The sequence below is a fragment of the Lycium ferocissimum genome, chromosome 12, assembly GCF_029784015.1.
Source record: "Lycium ferocissimum isolate CSIRO_LF1 chromosome 12, AGI_CSIRO_Lferr_CH_V1, whole genome shotgun sequence".
In the NCBI taxonomy this organism is placed as follows: Eukaryota; Viridiplantae; Streptophyta; class Magnoliopsida; order Solanales; family Solanaceae; genus Lycium; species Lycium ferocissimum.
Genome location: NC_081353.1, coordinates 59,042,963 through 59,056,573, shown reverse-complemented (window position 1 = coordinate 59,056,573; position 13,611 = coordinate 59,042,963). Strand labels below are relative to the sequence as shown.

The 13,611-nt window shown below is 34.8% G+C and overlaps 1 pseudogene; it reads right to left on the bottom strand.

Moving 5' to 3' along the window:
- Positions 1–289: 289 nt before the first annotated feature.
- LOC132039484 (aspartic proteinase CDR1-like) lies at positions 290–3,988 on the bottom strand (annotated as a pseudogene).
- Between the last annotated feature and the right edge of the window lie 9,623 nt (positions 3,989–13,611).

Sequence of the window (13,611 nt, the reverse complement as noted above, 5' to 3'; positions counted from 1 at the left end):
CAAGAATTAGCATTATAAGGGAAGCTGGAAAGACTTTTTCTCTCAGTTGTACAAAATTAAATAACGTATGTAACTTAAATCCCATATAAATTGGTCCAATCAGAACTGTTTTCCAACTTAGCCAGTTCTTACAAAAGGTGGTAAAAAACCCAGAAGAATAATATCTAAACCGATTAAAACACTTAAAGAGTAACAATAACTGCTCATTAAGCACATCAGATATCTTCATTTTTAAGCATAAGATGAAATAAATACAGGTTTAAAGTTTGAAGTTTGAACAACATTTGAATTAGTATTTAGTGCAATCAGTTGGCTGGAAGGACACTTTATTGGCCACAAGATCATATCCAATTAGGAAATTGGCCTGTGCCAAGTTTCCAAATATAGCAATGTCCTCTGCTGGCACCATTGTAAGACAAACCAAACCTTCCTCCACTTGTGCAAACGTGCTTGAAGGTGATAACTCTAAATCCGCATTTGTAAAATGTGCAACAACCGTTGGACATCGATAGTGCCATTCTTTGACTCGTAACATAGACCAAATGTTCCCGAAGGATCGTCCTTCTTCGTAGCATTGATCCAATCCACCAACATTGATTCCAAATTCGTGTAAAAATCGTTAGGAAGAAGTGTTAGCGTTATAATATTACCTTCGTCACCACCACCACCAGCCGCAGAAGAAGAGCCAATTTTAGAAGATTCGAATGTCAACGTCTTATTCGCAAAACTGACACCTTTCAAATTTACATAGTAGAACGTATGTGGTTCTTTCTTTATCAATGTAACACTTCGTAAACTTGAACTAGGTGTGAATGTGAAAAAAATCTAGTATTAAGATGATATTATGTCGATATGAATCCATTCTTGATGAATTCGGGTGGAAGATGGTCGTTTTGAAGCCAAACCAACTAGTGAAGTTCTTAAGGCCTCTTAAATTCGCCTAAGTTTTGGTAGGTCTGTCTTCTAGGCGATTTTTATGAAAATGTGTTACGAATTTGGAAACACTTCCTAATGAAAGTTGTAGATCTTTGAAATATCTTTCCAACGGTAGGTCGCCCATTATGTCCATTTTACCGAACACTGTGCAGAACCGACACCCGTCGCATTTTCAGGCGCGTGGGGGCGCGTGCGATGGCCCCGCATCGCGAGCCGATCACGCAAGTCTGAGTATTGAGCTGCAAAACATTGCGCGATGGTCCCGCATCGCGGACCCATCCGTAACGGTCGGATTTAGGTCAAAAAGTCAGGTTTACGCGTTTTCGTTATATTTAAGGTTTGGGGTTTATTTCCCCAAAGACCCCATTCACGAAAATTTACCCTAAAGTCAATAAGAACAAGTCCCAAGCCTCAAGAACCACACAAGGTAAATGATATCATGATTCTAGGTTGAATTCAAGTTCCTAATCCCTTTCTAACATGATTTTATGACCAAAACCTAGGGTTTACAACATAATTCTTCCCAAAGTGATTCAAGCTAGGGTTTAGGTGTTCTTCATTAGAAAAGTGATTTGTTAAACCTTGTTTAACAAATTAAGGTATGTCTCCCTTTTAAAAACCTTATTTTGGATGTATGTCTCCCTTTTTAAAAACTTTATTTTGGATGTATGTCTCCCTTTTAAAAACCTTATTTTGGATGTATGTCTCTTTTGAACATACTATTTCTATCGGTTTTTACGAACTCTTTGGTTGTGATTGGTATGTCTCTTTTAAAATCATTGTTGACTATAAAGGTGATTTGTATGTCTCTCTCTTTTTTTTTTAAACTTATTTTTGGTTGAAAATCACTTTTTGAAACTCTTTGTTGGAAGTATAAATTTTCTTCAAGGATTCTTTAATGAATGGGAGGAAAAGTAATCTTTTCATGTTTCTTGAACCCTAATTCATGTCTAAATGGTGGTTAATGTGTGTGAGGGGACAAACCCACATTAAACCTATATTGTAACAAACCCTATATATATGTATGAGATATTATGAACGTTTTCTTCTACGAGAGATGCTTATGAATGCTAGTTAATAGTTGGTAACAACATTCTCATTGATAAATTGGGACATGAAAATCTTTTTAAAGAAGTTGTACGTTTTCAAAATATTGATTGGAATGGATTACTCTTTTGAAATGGCATAATGAACTTTAACGTTAAATGATGGTGTGACTACTCGAGACAAGTTGTGAGTCGGCTTCTATGCCATGGACCTTGTTGTTATGTTTGCCTTGCTATTCGGGACGAAGAGTAGCCACTATGGATCCTAGTGTATTAATTGCCTTGCCATTCGGGAGGAAGAGTGGCCACTTCGGGTTCGCTACAGGGTGTATTAATTGCCTTGCTATTCGGGAGGAAGAGTAGCCACCGTGAATCCATATTCCGGTGTATTACGCAATGTTGTTGATATTGAGTTGGGCCCATGTATGGGCGATTGTGATGTCCATCTTTATTATGGACCGTATTTATGCCGATCGATTTAAAGCATAATTGAAATTGGGATTTTGTACGGCTTATAAAGCGTTCAACAAACGGTATTAAGAATCATAAAGTGGAATGACAGTTCTTTTTTTACTATCTTTTCGGAACTGGATTTCTTTACGTGGTATTATATTTTATTTTTATATTACTCATTGTCCCGAGGCACTCACTGAGTACGAAGTACCTGTGCATACCATTGTCGTTTTTGATGGTATGTTAGGTAACGAAGGAGAGAGGTTCGTGATACTTCTGTGCGCTTAGGAAGGACTTGCTATTGCCGTTTATTTGGCGAGCCCACACGTTCATTCGTGGGACACCCTATTATTTGTTCATTTATTATTAGTTTTTGGGCTGCGTCCCGATGAGTTAAACTATTACCTCTTTATCTTAGAAGCTCCATAGTATACATTCTTGTGGGTAGTTGTTGAGTTTTGTTAACTCTTGGGCATCGTCGCGTTTGATTAACTTTTATGATATTAAAGACTTCCGCTGATTTAGTTTATGTATTCATGATTTGTTACATTTAATGTATAAACTGTTGGAGGCGAATGTTGAACCTGGCGGGTTCAAGTATTATTATTATGTTGTTTAGGTTCTTCCGATGTTGTTTATGACATCGGATGCCGGTCACGTCTAGGGTGGGTTTTGGGGCGTGACAATCAAGGAAGTTGAAACGACGTTAGAGCTTGACACGATGTCACTATTGCCAAAGTTGATGTGACTGCTAGCATTGGAAATTGATGATTCTAATGGAATTGGGATCAAACAATAATAGAATTTCCCATTGATTTCATTAACTAATTGGTTGATAATTGAAACTTCACCACCACCTAGTCCAATAATACCAGAGGTATAGTTATTAAACATACCACCATTGTCATGACCGCAACTAAAGACAATATTAGGAATGTCAACGTTATTGCCAGAAGTAGAAGGAAACGTGAATTTTTCAAAAGCAAGGTCACCACTAGTGTGTGACTGATCACCGCAACTCATTTGATATTCACAAATATTTCCTCCTACACAAGAAGAAGTCCCTAGTGATGTACATTCTTCACGTTGCACCCCACAGTTTTATAAGTAGAGCTTTTGTTGGAATCGAAAAGAGGCGCTGATCGTTGGAAACAATTAACGCAAGGTTTGCATTGCGTCCATGTTAAGTCACTTTGCCGATTGTCGCCTATTGCTAGAATTTCCACCGATGGAGTTCCAATTGATATTTTCATGAGGTATTCGCCTGGGATTGGAGAAATATCTGATTGGATTGTGTTGTTAGTAACAAAGGGATTTTTTTTGAAAAATAAAGCTCGTGAAAATGATCGATGGAAGGCATTTCGAAGGCGGCTTAATGGAGTGTTTGAAGGAGTGTAGAAAGGTGAAAGAGGAGAATCGCGGTGGATAAGATCAAGAGTGAAGTCATATTCACCACGCTTATTGCTTATTATTTTGCGACAAGAAACAAAAGAGAGATCAAAGAAAATTAAAAAGACTAATGTAGGAGAAATAGTGCTAGCTTTAGTATTCATCTTCGTGACAAGGATTTATGAGAGTTGTATGGTATTCGAGAATGGTGAGAAATAATGAAGAAAATTAGCTATTGATTAGTACCATTTTATAGGTAAAAATAAGAGAGTGGAAATGCATATAAGAATGTGGAAAGTTAAGGGAAATATGTGATTTTGAGGTAATGCATTGGAAGAAATTTTAATAAATATACCAAAGGCAGAGTATAATTAAGAAGTGAAACATTTTTTTAAAAAAAATTTGTTCAATGATGAGTTTCACTTTCCATAGAATACGTGAACACAATTCAAGTTTAAGGGCCCATAATAACCCATATCCAGGAGGATTCATTTAATATATTCCCGCAAATATAATACCATGCATTAATTTTCTAGGCATTAATTAATACTTATTAATATATATAACTAGTTTAGTATACGTGCGTTGCACGTGCATATCGTGTTCAAACAATAAGCATATACATAGATTATTGAAAAGCAAAAATTGACGTAGTTAATTAGATCATGGCATGATAATAATTAGAAAATCATGAAGCAACAAACATATAATTTTCAAGACTAAATTCATGTATAACAACAATATAAATGAAGAAAATAAACATCATGACTCTAAACATTCACGCAAATATATAATAATGGTATCAACATAAAAAGTGTAAGGTCAATATGCATAACAAAAAATAAAACGACGACATATACCTTCAACCTAAAATCCTAGCCAAAACTATTTCATGTAACTTTAAAAACAAAAAAAACAAAAAAACAAAAAACAAAAAACAAAAAGCAAATTTGTCCAACCTTCCATGAATTGAGTTTTCTACGAAAGAAACATCATCATCCACCTCATAGTTGGCTCTGCACCAATCTGATTTAGTTTCACTTGCCCCTACATAAAATTGCAAACAAAAACACACGATCGGTTTATCATGGTACACAACTACACACGTTCAATTTGAGTTGGAAAGTAATTCGGATCCCGACGGCGGATTTTCTTTCGTGGATCCCGACGGCGGCTTTTCTTTCGTAAAAAAGTAAGGCAGTTTTCTTTTGCCAAAAATTAAGGCATTTTACCAAAAGTAACGACAGATTTTTATTAAAGTTTTTATTTTAACATGAAATTTTAAGTTGAAATCAATTGCTATATATATATATATATATGTATATTATTTTTGGTTAAAATTTGCTATATACTAACTTGGCATGTATATGCTTGTGGTGATGGTCACGAAAATTCAAAGTGGATAAAATTTTAATTCCATTCTACGCACTTTCAACATTAAAGTACAATTTTATGTGTCCAAAAAATTATTGTCCCAGTGTTTTCTTGCATATCTTTTTCTTAAATTCTAAAAATAAGTTTTAGTAGGAATTTTTATTTTATTCCAAATTATTAAGCATTAATGGAGGTTCTAAGGGGAAATACTTTTTTTTTAAAACTCTAAATTAATAAGTATTAGTAGGAGTTCTAGAATTCTTCTATAATTTACCTTTTTGTTTTATTAAGCATTAATGGAAGCTCTAAGGGGAAAGATCTTAACATGCAGCAATCGAGTTAATAAAATTACCTACAAATATGCAACAACCGAATAGGATCAAACTTATTTTCCTTTTGTAACGAAAATAGACTTCCTGAAGAGAAAAACTCCTCGAACAATTATGAGTACTATGTGCATAATTAAATACTTAATTATTTAAGGAAAATAGTAAATGAGAATTTTGTCTAATTTAGTGTACGTGCAGCTGTATCGCGTCAAACAATAAATATATACATATATTATTGAAAAACAAAAATTTACATTAAAATAAATGCAATATCTATGTAAATGATGAATAAATATTATATAATATAACAAAAAGAAAAATATCTATAACTGGAAATCTTATAAAAACAATTTAGAATCTAAAACATACCAATATTGTTGTTCATTCAGGCACAAAGTGCATTAGACAAAGAAGAAGAAATTCACCATGTTAAATGAGTACTTCTGACTTTTTCATCCTGAAATCTACTTATTGATTTGGGAAAAATAACAATTCATAAACATACAACAAATAACATGATTTGTTCTCTGCATTGAAAAAGTCATGATGAAATTAACTTCTTTTGTCTATTTCGTCAACTAAACAAAATTAATAAACATCATGTTCAATTTCAATATAAAGCTACAATTTACTTTGATTATTACAAGTCAAAGACCGAAGAAGAATTACCTCTAAAAATAGCGGTTTTGAAGTCCTAAATATTAGAAAAATAATTAAATATTTATTCCTAAATATAAAGAATATAATTAAACTATAATTCTATTTTGATATATTTAATTATCTCAAACTCTATTTGTCTATATATATATATATATATTAGAATCTGAAAGTTCTACGATTCGACCCCATCTTAATAACTCAAAAGTACACGGCTTTGTTCATTCGTGATACTTAATGATATTAACCATTGAAGAGTGTCTTCTCATTCCTTCTCTGAAAAATCAATTGTGCTCCATATATTATAAATGAGAAACCACATCATAAGTAAAAAATTCTCAAAACTTTGAATGATTAAAGGCATACCTGACCCTTTAGATTGCTGGTAAAAGCAAGGAGAGCTTAAGCAAGAAATTTAACGAAGCGAAGTTTTATAATTGAAAATCCTGCAATGAATAAAGCAAAAATAAAAAGTTAAACCTAAATCAAACCAAAACAAACTATAAAATAAATCGGACAAACATAAATTTCTTTGGGTACGCTTATATAGCCGACTTCTTCTTCAGGTCTCCAAATTTCTTAAAATACGCTCATACATGACTTCTTCAAGTCTCCAAATTTGGAATGAAATGAAAGGGAATAAGGGCTTTCTTTAATAAAACTAAGCATAATTATTATAGAATATTTAAAAATGTTTGCTTACTCGTGCAAATGTGCGTATAAATTTGATTTCCATGGTATGGTAAACTTCATTATTAAAAGACTTATAATTAGATCTGAATTCTTATTAGCTATTAGTAAAAATCTAATGGACGTTACATTATACGCACCTTTTTTAACTAATGGAAAGAAGCTATTACTTTACCAAAATCAAATAAGGAACAAATTCATTTAACCTAAATATACTAAAAATAACAGTGGGTTTTTTACTTTTCCAAAAAAAAAAATATATATATATATATATATATATATATATATATATATATATATATATATATTAGTGCTTATGAAAATGGTAAATAATAATTTTGTCTATTGTGGAGTCTTTTAATAAATAGCAAAAAGTTCAATCAACATTTCTAAAGTCCTTCGTGCTTTTTATATAATATAGGTTATATTCCAGTGTGAAATGATACAATTGCTACTACCTGGTTCACAATATTACTCGTGTGAATAACATCTACTTGGCTTTTCGTTTACCCTCCGCATTTGTAACGGAGGATATTTTTAGCGCTTTTCCTAAATATCGGGCATTTTTTACCCTTTTCCCTAATAAAAACGTTCCTTTCATTATAAACATTAAGTGCAAGGTTTACAAAGTTTGATTTAAGATAAAGAACGGGAAAGGTTCAAATATGTCATTGAACTATTGGAAATGACTCATTTATGCCACTCATCGATAGTTTGACTCATTTATGCCATCGCCCGTTACCAAAATGACTTATCCATGCCATTTTTCATTAACACCAGATTTACAATATCAGATATGACACGTGGCCTCCAACTAGATTATGCTTGTGGGTGGGTCGGATGTATGAGTCAAATTTTTTATTAATTTGGAATTTTAAATTGGGCTGGTTTAATTAAACAGCGTAGACCTCTAATTGGAGGCCACATGTCATATCTGGTATTATAAAAATCGGCGTTGATGAAATATGGCATGGATGATTCATTTTGGTGACGGCTGATGGCATAAATGAGCCAAACTAGTGATAAGTGACATAAATGAGCCATTTCCGATAGTTCGATGGCATAAACGAGCCAAACTATTGATGAGTGGCATAAATGAGCCTTTTCCGATAGTTCGATGGTATATTTGAGCCTTTTCCGAATAAAGAATTTTGAAAGTTTCTTACTGAGGAATAAATATTTCCATTTGAACAACATTGTCATAAATTTACCTTTTGGCTTCTATCAATGAATATGTTAGGTTTTGTCTCCCCAAAATATCCAAAGTGCTAAGATAACCTTATTATAACAAATACATAAAATGAATTCTCGCCTTAATTTATTACTCCCTCAGGATAAAAAAAAGAGTCCACTTAGCCATTTGCACACCCCTTAAGAAAATACTAACCCCTTAAGAAAATACTAACTCCTAGACAAAAATAGGTAATTTGACTAAACTATCCCTAATTAAATAGACATTGAGATTTGATTATATAACACTTAATAGAGGCAAATCTGAAAAAATAAGTTTAATTCTTTCTTGATTTAATAAGTGAACACTTTTTTTACCCAACAAAAAAAGGCTAAGTGGACACTCTTTTTGATCGGAGGGAGTATTACTTACTGGGATTAATAAGAGAATGGAGGAGCTTCAGGTCAATGTGAATTAACCAAAAATTCCTCACTCTCAGTAGTAATTTCGAGATTATCTTTGTCAGCCAAATAACTACACTTCTCTCACCTGAAGATTAAATTATTAAAAACGCTCTCTTCTCTCACCTCCTATTTTCATGCAAACCCTAGTACGTAGATCTCAAGCTTGGTGAACATGGCCTCTATGGCCGGTGGTCAGTCCACACTGGTGGCTGGCCAACCAACACACAATACGACTGACCTTAATGTCAAACCTAATCCTTTACAATATTCAGATCTTTTCAAACCACAAACTTTGAATGACCCAATACATAATAAAAAACAACCACTGCCCCAAATTCCCATAAAGCCAATAACTTTTCTACATGGGGTGCCGTACATCAAATACACAGAATCAGAAGTTGATCAAATGAATGTTATTAAAGAACTCCAGTATGCCGTGGTTGGGAAATTTCATATGGACAGCCAGATATTGAACAACTTCGCCGAATAATCCCTGCACAATGTGGAATAAAAGGTGAGTGTAGAATAGGTTTTCTAAGAAACCGACATGTGCTTATCAGATGTACTCTCTTTGAAGACTTTGTGAATTTCACATCAAAACCTGTATATTACATTCAAGATAGAGAGGGATACTCGTACCAATTGAGACCTTTGATCTATGATGCGAAGTTCAAAATTGATGAAGAAACATCAAAGACAATGGCATGGATTTCATTTCCAAATTTGTTGCCTACATATTTTGTGAAGGAAACTCTTTTCTCAATTGCATCGGCAGTGGGAATTCCAATACAGTTGGATATGGCTACTATCAATAAGACTAGACCTAGTTGTGCTAGGGTCAAGGTTTTAGTAGATTTGGTAGCAGAGTTACCCAAAACAGTGAGGATGGATATTGAAAATGAAAAGACAGGAGCAATACGGACTGTAAATGTTCAGATCCAATATGATTACCTTCCTAAGTATTGCAAGGAATGTAAATTACAGGGACATAATGAATTTGATTGTAGAATTATTCATCCGGAGCTTGCCCAATATGAGGGGAAAGAAGAAGATCAGGTGGATACTAATGGAAAACATCCAGACGAAGAAAGGGCTAACAATGAAGAAAGTAGTAAAAAACCTAAGGAGGATAAAGAGGTTGAATCCACAGAAAAGACAAAGTTACAAGTAGATGAACAACAAAATGGCAAGCAGGCTAATGACAAAGGCAAGCAAAAACAACAAACAGGGAAGCAGCAAGGTTATGATGGGCACAAAAACAATGGGAGATACAATCATAGAGGGTACAATAATCATTACAATCACTCAGCTAGAATTTTACCTAGTGGAAGAGTTCTTGGCAATCCTGGAAATTGGAATGCCATCAAAGATAACAGGAATTTCAGTGCTGATGAGAGAACTGCTCACCAAAGCAAACAAAGGGAGACATCAGTCACTAGTACAAGTAACAAATTCAACACATTAGTGGACTTAGAGGAGGAAGATCACAAGAAAGCTGAAAGAGGGATCACTGATACTACTGCTAATGCTATCAAAGAGACAACAAGGCCATGGGTAGAAACTGCTTTTGGGAAACAAAGCAATAATAACAAGGGAGCAGAACAGGTCATGAAGGAGCAAGTCCCAGTCAATAGTCAGGAATAGGTCATGAAGGAACAAGTCCCAATCAATAGTCAGGAGCAAGACAAGATAGAGCAACAAGTACCAGTCAATAGTCAAGAGCAAGATAAGATAGAGGAAAAGAGGGTAGAAGATGATCAACCAGTAGAGACAACCACACATGATACAGAGAGAACTATTACAGATATTGTGGAAACTGGCAACAAAGAGGAAAGCTACAACAAAGGTAAACAGGATTCAGAAGGGCAAGGAGTACCCCTACATATAGAGGTACAAGATAGTGTCAATTCAACTTCTGAACAACTAAAGGAAATATCAGTGGGGCAGTACATAAATCAAGAGAAAGAAATACCTGAAAAACCACCAAATGCTGAATTGGAAGCAGGAAAAATGATGGAAGATGGAGATACTGCATCATCTGCAAATGAAAATGGGAAACATGAATGCAGAAAAGAGGTGGGCGATAAAAAAAAATGGTAATACCAATAGGGGATCAAGGAGGCCTAAACAGTAATGATACAGTAGAAGAGGAACAGGCAAGTTCAGAAAAAAATAATTCCCAACTGGTAGCTAAAGATCATGAAGTTAAGAATACTGCACATAATGAAGAAAAGCTCATGGAAATAGACATTGGAGAAGAGGAAGAAGGAGACACTCTTACATCAGCTCTTATGGAGGACAAAAATAGTGGGGATATCTCTCCTAAACATTTATCAAAAGCTAAAAGGGGCCACAAAATAAGGGATAGAAGTGTTCCACCCAAGACATTGGGGGGAGTACAAACAAGGACAGCCTATGCAAAAGGAGTTTCCCAATGAATAGCTCACTTATTTGGAACATAAGGTCTGTAAACACTCAACAGGCCTTTGAGAGGGTGATATTATTACATAGACAGAAACATTTCAATTATGTTGCATTAATGGAGCCTTTCCAACATGTGAGGCATATAAATATGTACAGGTTATGGCTTAATATGGGAACAACTTGGCATAATGTAAATGGGAAAATCTGGCTATTTGTAGAACCTGACATACAAGTTGAAATTCAAGAAGACACTGAACAAATGTTATCTTGCAAATTTACACATCTGGTGGATGGACATGAAATATTGGTTACATTTGTGTATGCAATCGAAAGAAGTGGCAGAATTGCTTTATGGGAAGATTTGTATAATATTTCATCTCATGTCACTATTCCATGGCTTGTGGGGGGAGACTTCAATGTAATTACTGATGCCATTGAGAAGTTTGGAGGATTACCAGTGCAGTTTCTTTGAAACTGAGGACTTTAGGCATTGTATTGACACATGTTTATTGGTGGATTTGGGGTTTCTTTGGAAGCATATTTACATGGTGGAATGGGAGATCAGATGAGGCCTGTATTTTTAAAAGGTTGGATAGATGTTTGGGAAATCAGGCTCTTCAAAATAAATTTCCTAATTTAGGCATTGAGCATCTTATTAAACAAGGGTTTGATCACTCTCCATTGTTGGTGAACATGAAGGCTGATAGTAGAGTTATTAAGAAGTCTTTTAGATTTCTTAACTTCTGGGTTGAACATGAGTCATTTCAAAATGTGGTCAAAGAAAACTGGGAGGAATCTTATGGTTCAGATCCGTTCTTTAACTTTCATAATAAGTTAAAAAAAGGTGGGAAGAGCCCTTTCTAAGTGGAGCAGGGATTCATATGGTGATATATTTACACAAATAGCTTCTCTTGAGGAAGTGGTGCAAGTTCATGAGAGGGAATTTGAACAGAATCCTACAGGGCTGAATAGAGAGAGGTTGCAGAAGGTACAAGCTGATTTGATTAGATTTTATGCTATTGAAGAGAAATTTTGGAAGCAAAAAGCTGGTATGCAGTGGTTTCAAGATGGGGACAGAAACACAAAATTCTTTCATGCTCATGTTAATGGAAAAAGGAGGAAACTACAGTTGCAAAGAATTCAAGATCAAACAGGTACATGGTTAGAATCTGAAGAGGAGATAGCTCAGGAAGCAATCAGATTCTTCTCTGATCAATTTAGAGAAGAGAATAATCCTACTGACTTTTCTATGCTGGATAAGATTCCTAGAATGGTTACAGAAGATCAAAATCAGAAGCTTTATGAAATGCCGGAAGAAGAAGAAATTAAAAGGGCAGTATTTGGATTAAATGGGGATAGTGCAGGCGGTCCAGATGGATTTACAGGAAAATTCTTCCAAGCTTGTTGGGACACTATATCCAAAGACATGGTGAAAATGGTGAGATCTTTTTTCTGTGGACATGAACTACCTAGGTATATCACTTGTACCAACTTAGTTTTGTTACCTAAGAAGAAAGAAATCAACACTTTTTCTGATATGAGGCCAATTAGTTTGAGTAATTTCACAAGTAAGTGTTCTCAAGAATTCTTCATGAAAGGTTGGTACAGTTTCTACCTAATATTATTTCTCCTCAACAATCTGGCTTTGTTAAAGGTAGAAGTATTGTAGAGAATATTGTACTGGTTTAGGAAATTGTACATGATATTAGAATTAGAGGAAAGCCTGCTAATGTGGTCATCAAGTTGGACATGGCTAAGGCTTATGACAGGGTATCATGGTTATTCTTGACCAAAGTGTTAAGGAAAATAGGATTTGGTGAATTCACCATTGATCTAGTGTTCAGAATCATTTCTAACAATTGGTATTCTATTTTGATCAATGGGCAACCACATGATTTCTTCAGATCTTCAAGGGGGGTAAAGCAAGGGGACCCATTATCTCCTACTCTTTTTATACTAGCTGCTGAATGTTTGTCTAGGGCCCTGAATGCATTGTTTAATGAAGCTAGCTACAAGGAGTATGGAATGCCAAAATGGAGTCCATATGTCAATCATTTGGCATATGCTGATGACACTATTATCTTTACTTCTGCTAATGAGGAATCTTTGAGGCTGGTTATGAAGACTCTAACAAACTATGAAAAGGTGAGTGGCCAGAGGATTAACAAACATAAAAGTGCAGTGTATATGCATCACTTGACCTCACAGAGGATCAAGGAGGTGGTGCATAATGTTACTCAAATTCCAGAAAAAGAATTTCCTTTTACTTATTTGGGAGTGCCAGTGTATTATGGGAGGAGAATGAATATTCATTATAAAGAGCTGATTGAAAAGATTCAAAATAGGCTTAGCTCTTGGACTGGAAAGTTGTTATCTATTGGGGGGAGAACAACACTAATCAAGCATGTCTTACAAAGTATGCCCATCCACTTGTTATCAGCCTGTGACCCTCCTGATGGAGTACTTGCACAGATACACAGGTTGTTTGCAAAGTTTTTTTTGGAGTAACTCAGTTGGTAATTCAAGCAAGCACTGGGCAACCTGGACAACTTTATGTCATCCAACAGAGGAGGGGGGTATGGGATTCAGAAGTTTACAAGATATGTCTAAATCCTTGTTTGCAAAACTGTGGTGGAACATGAGGACTAAGCAGTCCCTTTGGAGGACTTTTATGAGCA